We start from the raw sequence: 11,257 nt of genomic DNA on the forward strand, positions 1-11,257 counted from the left end.
ATGCGTGTATATACATATTTACATTTTGAAAATTGTTAAGATTGGTTAAGGGACAGGTGTAGGGAAAGTGATGATTTGTTTGAGAGAGTGAGAAATGGGAGAGTCAAATAAAAATATAAAGATAAAACTACAATTAAAAGAAACTCATTTTGTATGATATGATCATATTTACGCATTTTTACAAAATTGAAGGGGCATACAAACCTGCAATCATGAAGGCTTAAAGATAATGATATCATTATTCTCTGCCTGAGGTACTATTTCTTAATACTATCATTTAAAAGAAATGAATATTAGTTATTTTTTTCTCTTCCATTAATTCCTTAATTTTTTTTCTCAGTCCAATTAGCAAAAAGACAAATACAGTCATTTGTCACTTAATGATGGGGATACATTCTGAGGAATGCATCCTTAGGTGATTTTGTCATTGTGCACACATAATAGAGTGTACTTACACCAACCTAGATGGTATAGTCTGTCACACATCTAGGCTCTAGTGTACAACCATTGCTCTTAGCCTACAAACCTGCTCCACATGTACTGCATGGAATATTGAAGTAATTATAACACAATTTGTGTTTGTGTATCTAAATATGTATAAACATAGAAAAGATACAATAAAAATACAATACAAAAGATACAAAATGGTACTACTTTATGACACCTACCATGAATGGAGCTTGCAGGACTAGAAGCTGCTGGAGGTGAGTCAGTGAGTGAGTGGGGAGTGAATGTGAAGGCCTAGCACATTGCTATACACTACTTCATTTCACCTACACTAAATTTATTTTTTTAATTTCCTTCTCCAATAGTAAATTAACCTTAGCTTACTTTAATTTTTTTCTTTATAAACTTGTTTTCTTTAACTTTTTTTTTTTTTTTGCGTGACAGAGTCTCACCCTATTGTCCAGGCTGGAATGAAGTGGCATGATCATGGCTCACTGCAACCTCCACCTCCCGGTTTCAAGTGATCCTCCTGTCTCAGCCTCCTGAGTAGCTGGGACCACAGGCATGCAACACCATGCCTGGCTAATTTTTGTGTTTTTTATATTTATTTATTTATTTATTTATTTACTTATTTTTGAGATGGAGTCTTGCTCTGTCGAGAGTCTCACTCTGTTGCCCAGGCTGGAGTGCAGTGGTGTGGTCCCAGCTCACTGCAACCTCCACCTCACAAGTTCAAGCGATTCTCCTGTCTCAGCCTCCCCAGTAGCTGGGATTACAGGGCTACGCCACTGTGCTTGGCTAATTTTTCTATGCTTAGTGGAGATGGGGTTTCACCATGTTGGCCAGGCTGGTCTCAAACCCCTGACCACAAGTGATCTGCCAACCTCAGCCTCCCAAAGTGCTGGGATTACAGGCATGAGCCACCAGGTCTGGCCTTTTTGTGTTCTTTAGTAGAGACAGGTTTTAGCCATGTTGCCCAGGCCAGTCTTGAATTCCTGAACTCAAGTCATCTACCCACCTCAGCATCCCAAAGTGCTGAGATTATTGGCATGAATGAGTCACCGTGCCTAGCCTTTTTTTTTTTTTTTTCTCTAACTTTTTTGGCTCTGTTATAATAATACTTCACTTAAAACACAAATACATTGTACAGCTGTACTAAAATACTTCATTTCTTTATATTCTTATTTTATAAGCTTTTGTCTTTCTAAATTTTTCTTTTTAATTCTAAACTTTTTCGTTAAAAACTAAGACACAAACACATCTTAGCCTAGGACTACACAGTATCAAGATAATCAATATCACTGTCTTCTAATTCCATGTCTTGTCTCACTGGAAAGTCTTCAGGGCCAATAATATGCATGAAGCTGTCATGTCCTATGATAATGATGCCTTCTTCTGGAATACCTCCCAAAGGACCTGTCTGAGATGGTTTTAAGTTAACTTTAAAAAAAAAAAAAGTACAAGGAATGCCCTCTAAAATAAAAATATAAAATATGTCAAATATATAAACCAATAACATAGTCTCATTATCATTATCAAGCATTATGAATTGTACATAATTGTATGTGCTAAATATTTTATAGGACTGGTATCAAAGTAGGTTTGTTTACAACGGCATGATCACAAACATGAGTGATGCATTGTGTTAGGACATTGTGGCTGTTACAGTATCACTAGGTGATAGGAATTTTCCAGCTCCATTATAATTTTAGGGACCACCATAGTATATACAATCTGTTGTTGACTGAAAAATCATTATGCGGTGCATTCCTGTATAGAAAAATGTCTCTATGGACTCCCTCTGGGCACGAATGTATATATTTTTCTCTAAGTCACCCTCTAAAAAATATAATTCAGGCTTTGTTCATTTCTCATCCACATAGTTACATGTTTAGAACTTGTGCATCAATTTTGTGACACACAAGGTCACAAATGTGACCTAGAGAAAAAAATATATACCCTTCACCTCTACCACAATCTCCATACCCTAAAACCTCTTAAATATCTGATGAAATACATGGAAAAAATCTAATTACTTACCATGAAATAGAAAACCTTTCATGGTGTTATTCTTGTTTATTTAAGTCCTAAATTTATCATATATTTATGAATTAATAAACACTGCATACACTTGTTGGCAAAACTTGCCACACTTAAATATAGTTTTAAACAAATATTCAGATTTGTGCATTAGGCCCAAAGAATGTTGGGTCCCAGAGGCTGGAAAGGAGTGTGGAGAGCAGGGAAAAAAGAGAGGATGGTTAATGGGTACCAGGATTCAGTCAGATAGAATGAATACCTAGTGTTTGGTAGCACAATAGACTATGGCTAACAATAATTCATTGTATATTTTAAAATAACTAATAGAGTGGAATTACAATGTTCCTAACACAAAGAAAAGAAATGGTAATACTTGAGGTGATGGATACTCCAATTATCCTGATTTGGTTATTACACATTGTTTGCTTGTATCAAAATTTCACAAATACCCCATAACTACATAAAACTATTATACACCCATAATAATTACAAATAAATATCTATAATTGATGATATAAAACATATATTTCCCATTTTGCATCTCTTTTGACACTGACAATAACTTTTTAGCAAGTTAAAACCAACATGTAGTTGAAACAAATAATTCTGCCATCACTTTCTTCATTGCTTACTGCCAATCTACTTGTGGCTTCATTTCTCATCTGTGACAAAATTTTCATTTTCAAATAATTTATTTTGTTTCTTTGAATTGTTTGACATGGTGATTAAATTTTAAAGGTAATACATTGAGTTTTCCTTTTTAATACTGTTTTATTTCACATGTATATTTTTGTCTCCCCACCATTTCCATGTCTGACTACCACTACTACTATGTCCTATCATAATACTCCATACATACTTAAAACCAAGCAAAGGGTGGAGTTCCATCTTTAAAAACTAAACAGGCATTTTGGACAACACATCCTTGGTAATGGAATCTGGACAACATTTATCAAACATGGTAGGGAAAGTTCTCACTCTGCATTATAAAAAGGACAGCCAGATATCAACTGTTACAGAAATAAAATAAGAGGGAAAACTTTTAACAACTTGTTTGAACTATTTTCTTAAAGAGACTTCCTCCACTGTCAGAGATCTTGAATAGCCTTCTGCTCAGTCATCCGGAAGCAATTCTTCACATAATTGATGAACTTGGTTTCCACTTTGGGAAAGGAATCACCTTTTTCTATACTTGCTTGCATTTTTGCTTTAATGCCTTCTACAGAACTAGATTCTTTTGGTGTTTTAGGAGTTTTTTCCTGTTTTTTGTAGGATTTTTGTGCTTTCATCTTGGTGTCGATGATGGTTTTCAGTCTTTTCCATTCTGATTTGAATTTTGTGCATTTTTGGTTGGAGTATCTGGTACAGATTTCTTCACTGGCGCTTTTTCTTCAGTTTCCTCATCATCAAAATCATCATCATCTTCTTCATCATCATCAGCTTCATCATTATCTTCATCACTAGCAAATTTACTTTTTTCTGTGGAACCTTGCTACCACCTCCAGGGGCAGAAGGCTTTCCAGATATACTTAAGAGTTTCACATCCTCCCCTTCTTCATCTTCTGACTCTGCATTTTCCTCCCCAGCTACTAAGTGCTGTCCACTAATATGCACTGGCCCTGGACCACACTTCAACCATAAGAGCACTGGTGGTGTTATTTTCAAAGCCCCCAAGGGAAACCATTGGCTCTACAGGCATTGTCAGAGTTGTCAGCGTTACTTTAATTGGAATCCCTTCATAATTCATTGCCTCTGCTTCAACAATGTGCAATTCATCCTTTGCACCAGCCCCAAACTGACCGTTCTTAAAGATAACTGGTGCTCATTTCCATCATTATCCACCTTAAAGTGATCATCTCTGTCGGCCTTTAGTTCACTACTGAAAAAATAATTCTAGGGCCTCAGATAATTCTAGGGAGAAGGCGGATGGAGATAAACGACCACTGATCAAGAGAACAGCCGCTCATGACAGAATCACATCAGGGACATTGAGGGGTTTTTTTGTTGTTTTTGTTTTGTTTTGTTTTTGAGATGGAGTCTCGCTCTTTCACCCAGGCTGGAGTGCAGTGGAGCGATCTCGGCTCACTGCAAGCTCCGCCTCCCGGGTTCACGCCATTCTCCTGCCTCAGCCTCTCTGAGTAGCTGGGACTACAGGCGCCCGCCACCACGCCCGGCTAATTTTTTGTATGACATTGAGTTTTTAATATCGCATATTTTAATCTTATATGAGCTTATAAAAATTTATTTTTAAATTGTTCTCTTCCAAGGGTCTGAATTAGTTCTGAGAAATGTGTGAACAATTTTGTCCTTTTACACCAAAGCAGAAGAATTTCAATTGTTTAAATACATGCTTTCAGCTCTAATTACTCATTAGAGAAAATAAGTTAAAAATGTGTGGTTTTAATATTTATGTTAAAGAACAAAATCAAAACTTTCCCTAATATATGGATTAACTGATTGGTATAATTAACTAGTAATGAATGTAAAATTACTCTGTGGCATATCTCATTATGGTGTTAGTCTAAATTTAAATTTATAATTTAAATTTATAATTATATATAGGCATATATAAAATGAAAGAATTGCATGTAAATCACTTACAAAAAAAGACTTTATGAAATGAGGTTAAAAAAAATCCAAAGATAAATCAAGCTACTTCCCTTGGAAAGCTGACACCTTTCATATGATTTTATTAAATTTTGACCCATTTAAGTCATACAAAATAGTGGACTCATATTAAATGAAGCACGAATAAAGAAATATCCAAACAACAATTTTATCAAGGGGATATGTCAAATTACCTAGAAATTATACTACCCTTTTGCAAGCACTATCCTAAATAATTTGAGAGCAGAGATGACATTTAAAAGTAAAGAAGAAATAGGAAGAGAATATTATAGGAGGAAAGATGTATTTCCTTTGCTGATATTTAACACTATCATTTTTCTTAATTATTCTTGACATTTCAGACATTTCGCCCATTATTCCCTGAGCTCCCCTAGAGCACAGTTTTTTTGTTGTTGTTGTTAAATGTAGGGCTACTTACTGTTGAGGACAAATTGTACATTGCTGTTCTTTAATAAATTCAACCTTTTATTCTTGAACCTATCCCTCATATATAAGCAGATAGCACCACCTGTCTTATAAGCAGGTGCCTTTATGGCATGGATTTCTGTAAATATGCTGCTAAAAGTAGAATTAATTTCTTAGATTGAATGAAGTAGGGAAGCATTTGAATATCTAGCATTTAGAATAAGTAAACTATTGATAATTAAAATTATATACTCTTTAGATATTTACATTATATATTTTGAATTTTAAAGAACATCAAAAGCTATGCAAATTCTTAATTAACATCGATAGTATAAATATCTTTCATATCTTGAACCTACCAATTCAAGAGTCTAGCTATATTGTTATTCTTTAAGCAAAATAACCACGTTTATTACTTTGCTTCTTTTAGTGTTTGTCCTTTAGCCACATATATCCATATTAATTATTTAAAGTACGTGTATTACTTTAAAATTTGTTGTGATACCTTAGATTTCATGTTTACCTATATAATATGCAAAATCATACACAGACATTGTATTGTAAATGAAAGCTTTATCTTATTCTCCTTCACATAATTTGTATTTCAAGAAGTATAGATATTTTAATTAAAATTAGTCTACTTTAGTATCCATAATTTTATCTGTATTGTATGAAATTTACTGAAGAAAAGCTAAAACCAAGTAATTGGCCATTTTTACCTATCTGAGATTTCAGAAAATCATGCTTTCTAAAAAGTAGGATTTTGGTAAAACAAACCAAAACTATAGATTAAGACATTGTCTAGCTGAACTAGATGAAAGAAAAATACAAATATTTGTATTGGTACATCTTCAGTATTCACAAGGCGAGAAAGCATAATAGCAAGTAAAAAGAAAAATTAAAATAAACTAATGTTATCACCTATTTAATGTTACATAGTAATATTGTGGATGAATAAATATTTCTATAAAGTATCAGAAATTAAGATTCCAGTATATAGCTAGAAGAATCACTTTTAATAATACATATCTATGTGTATATCAAGTACAATTTTTTTAAAAAAAAAACTAAAGATATTAAAAGTAAAGTGTCCCTTAATTTATACTCAAATATTTTTGGGAAAAAATATAAAAATCTACTTTTTTCTTAAATGATTGCTTGCCTTTAAACTTTTTATTTTATAAGTTAATTTCTTAGGCATAGAAAACTTTTTAGTAGCATACATTGCATTAAGTCTTACAAGTGCGTGCAACAAAACTAGTGGATTTCAAGATTCCATTTTCGAGGCTTGAATGCTATGCTTAGTAGTGTAATGACACTCACTACTGAGTGAGTGTCAGATATCTGGTGGTGTTTTCTCCAAAGCATAGGGACAATGGGCAAAGCAAAACTAACGATTCTGTGAGAATGTAATTGTATTACCATTATTATACATAAAGGTGTATTTTAAACTGTAATATATCACAACCAAGTTTTTACACTTCTATCCATTATTTGATGGGTACTTTCATTGAAATTTGTAATATTTACAAAACTTATTAATTTGAAAATATGTTCATGTACTTACAATTGCATTAAATTATAAATTAAATAATACTTCAACATTTGAATTATAATATTCAAATGAAAGTTGTGAAGAAAGCAAATGCCACCTATAATTGCCATGCATATTAATATGTGAATAAAAACACATAAGCACAAATACTCAAAAAGAATAACATACTAAAATAATTTCATGCAATACTGCAGTTTTAAGTTGTATGTTTGCTGATTCATTAAAGGAACTTTCGAATAAATATACAAAAATCGCTAGCATTCCTTGACACCAACAACAGTCAAGCTGCAAACCAAATCAGGAATGCAATCCCATTCACAGTAGCCACAAAAAGAGTAAGATACCTAGGAATACAGCTCACCAGGAAGGTGAAAGATTTCTACAGTGAGAATTACGAAACACTGCCCGAAGAAATCAGAGATGACACAAACAAATGGAGAAACATTTCATGCTCATGGATATGTAGAATCAATATGAATAAAATGGCCATACTGCCCAAAGCATATTACAGATTCAATGCTATTCCTATCAAACTACCAATAATATTCTTCACAAAACTAAAAAGAAAAAACTATTTTAAAATTCATATGGAACCAGATAAAGAGCCCAAACAGGCAAGGCAATCCTAAGCCAAAAGGATAAAGCTGAAAGCATTACGTTACCCAAGTTCAAACTATACTACAGGGCTACAGTAACCAAAACAGTATGGTACTGGTACAAAAACAGGCACATAGACCAACACAACCGAATAAGAGCCCAGAAATAATTCTGCACACCTACAGTCATCAGATCGTTGACAAAGCTAACAAAAACAATAGGCCAGTTAACCCAGCACCATTAAAAAATGTGATGTGATTAGTGCTCAACATCACTAATTATCAGAGAAATGCGAATCAAAACCAAGTTGAGATATTACCCCACAGCTGTTAGAATGGCTATTATCAAAAAGAAAAAAAGTCTTGGAGAAGATTGGAGAAAAAGGAACCCTTGTTACTGTAGATGAGAATGCACAACCATTATGGAAAACAGTATTAAAGTTCTTTAAAAATTAAGAATAGAACTACCCTATGATCTAGCAATTCCACTTCTAGTTATATATCCAAAAAGGGAAAAAGAATCACATACTTGCAGAATTATTTGCACTCTTGTGTTCATTGCAACATTATTCACAATAGCTAAAATATAGAAACAAGCTATGTGTCACACAACAAATGAATGGATAAAGAACACAATGCATTATTATTTGGCCTTAAAAAAGGAAATACTGCCATTTGCCAACAACATGGATAAACCCATAGAACATTATGTTAAGTGAAATAAGCTAGACATAGAAAGAGAGATACAGCATGATCTCATTTGCACGTAAAATCTAAAAAAGTGTTAAATGCATAAGTAACAGAAAGTAGAATTTGAGTTGTTAGGGCCTGGGATGTGGCAGAAAAGAGAAGATATTGGTCAAAGGGTCAAAGAAATTTTCAATTATAAAATGAATAAATTCTGGAGGCCTAACCTATACAGTATTAAGTATAATTACTGTAATAACTATACTTAATACTGTATTGTGTACTTAAAATATGTGAAGAGAGTAGATCTCAAGTGTTCTTACCCCGCACTCCCCAAACATACACATACATACAAAATAGTAATTATTGAATTGATGGATATGTTAATTAACTTTAGTATGTTAATAATTTTGCAATGTATATGTATATCAAAACATTATGTTATACATCATAAACATATTCAATTTTTATTTTTCAATCATACTTCAGTAATACTGGGAAAAAAGCACTCCAAAAGGAAACAATGGGGGGCAAAAGAAATAGCTGATATGTTTTTCCATTAAAAAAAATCCAACAGTGAATAAAATTGCTAAGCAAAAAATAAAATGTCCATTCTGTAGTATACCTGTTGGCTTTTTGTTGGCCTTTGGAGAAATGTCTGTTCAGATCCTTTGCTATTTTTAAATCAGTTTTTTTATTTTTTATTTATTTATTTTTTGCTATTCAGTTGTACGAGTCCTTTTTATATTTTTGATATTAACTCTTATCAGATATATAGTTTACAAATAGTTTCTTCCCACTCTGAATATTGCCTTTTCATTTTATTAACTCTTTTCTGTGCGGTAGCTTTTGAGTTTGATGTAAGCCCATTGATTAATTTTGCTTTTGTTCCTTGCACTACTGGTGTCATACAAAAAAATCAGTATCGAGATCAATATCAGGGAGACTTTTCCATATGTCTTCCAGGGCTTTTATGATTTCAAGCCTTTAATTCATTTCTAGTTGATTTTTGGGTGTGGTGTAAAATAAGATTCCAGTTTTACTCTTTTGCATATGGACATCCAGTTGTCCAAACATTATTTCTTGAAGTGACTATCCTTTACCTACTATATGTTTTCAGCACCTTTGTAAATGATTAGTTGACCATATGCATGAGTTTATTTCTAAATGCTCTATTTTGTTTCATTCATATATGTGCCTGTTTTTATGCCAGTAATATATTGTTTTGATTGCCATAGCTTTAAAGTATAGTTTCAAATCAGGAAATGTGATGTCCCTAGCTTTATTCTATGTGTCTAAAGATTAATTTTCCTATTTGGATTTTTTTTTGTGGTTCCAAATTAATTTTAGGATTATTTTATTCTGTTTTGTGAAAAATGCCATGGGAATTCTGAAAGGGATTGCATTTAATCTGTAGATTTATTTGGGTAGTATGTCTTATAGTTTTTACTGTACAGATCTTTTATTTCCTTGGTTAAATATATTTCTAAATATTGTATTGCATTTTATGCTGTTTGCAATGGGATTGTTTTCCTCATCTCTCAGAGAAGTCACTATTAGTGTTATTAGTGTATAGAAATACAACTGATTTTTGCACACTGATTTTGTATTCTGTAACTTTATTGAATTATTTTATTAGTTCAAACAGATTTTATTGTGGAGTCTTCAGAGGATTCTATATATAAGATCAGGTCATCTGCAAATGGATCTAACTTTACTTTTGCCTTTCTCTTTTTGATGTCTGTTACTTCTTTCTCCCACCTAATTTCTTTGACTAAATTGTCTTGTTGAATAAAAATGGTTACAGTGGGCATCCTTGTCTTGTTTGGGATCTTAGAGGAAAAGCTTTCAGCGAATTTTTCACTATTAAGTATGCTGTTAGCTGTGTGCTTGTCATATATGGCCTTTACTGTGTTGAGGTGCATTTACATTCCTTCTATAACTAATTTGTTGATAACTTTTATTATGAAAGGATGTTAAATTTGCACATTGAGATGATCATAGAATTTTTATTCTTCAATATTTTAATGTAGTCTATCACATTTACTGATTTGCACATGTTAAACCATCTTTGCATCCCTGGGATAAATCCCACTTGATCTTTGTGGATGATCCTGCTAATGTGCTACTGAATTCACTTTATAGTATTTGTTGAGAATTTTTGCATCTATGCTTATCAATGATATACGTCTGCAATTTTCTTTTCTTGTAGTTTCCTTGTCTGGCTTTGTTATCAGCATAATGCTAGTCTTGAAAAATAAGTTTGAAAGTATTCCCTCCTCTTCAATTATTTGGAAGAATTTGAGAATTAATATCTGTTTCTTTAAAGAATTGGTAGACTTCATCAGTGAAGCCATCTGGTCCTGGGCTTACTTTGTTGAGAGATTTTTTCATTGCTGATTCTATCTCCTTAGTCACTATTGGTCTATTCAGATTTTCTACTTCATTATGATTTAGTCTGGCTAGGTTAAATGGGTCTAGGAATTTATTCATTTCTACGAGGCTATCCAGTTTTATGTGTATTGTTCACAGCTGTTGCCTATGATTCCTCGTATTTCTGTGGTATCATTCATGATGTCTCCTCTTTCATTTCTGATTTTATTTATTTGAGTTTTTTCAATTTTTTTCTCAGTTTAGCTAAAAGTTTGCCATTTTTGTTTATATTTTTAAACATCAATTTGTAGTTTCATTGGCAGTTTGTATTGTCTTTCTAGTCTCTATTTCTGTTCCTATGTTGATCATTTTCTTCCTTCTGCTAACTTTGAGCTTAGTTTTAGTCTCCTTTGTTTTGTTTCTTGCGATGTAAAGCTAGGTTTTTCATTTTTTTGAGTTCTTTCTTTTTTCTTTTTCACTATGAACCTCGCTTTTAGTAATATATCTGCTTTTCCAGCATCCTATA

At 32.6% G+C, this 11,257-nt stretch overlaps 1 pseudogene; it reads right to left on the reverse strand.

Annotated features, from left to right (window-relative positions):
* Nucleotides 1-3,554: 3,554 nt before the first annotated feature.
* LOC116466443 (nucleophosmin-like) lies at nucleotides 3,555-4,386 on the reverse strand (annotated as a pseudogene).
* Between the last annotated feature and the right edge of the window lie 6,871 nt (nucleotides 4,387-11,257).

This window comes from Hylobates moloch, unplaced genomic scaffold (genome assembly GCF_009828535.3).
Source record: "Hylobates moloch isolate HMO894 unplaced genomic scaffold, HMol_V3 SCAFFOLD_4, whole genome shotgun sequence".
In the NCBI taxonomy this organism is placed as follows: domain Eukaryota; kingdom Metazoa; phylum Chordata; class Mammalia; order Primates; family Hylobatidae; genus Hylobates; species Hylobates moloch.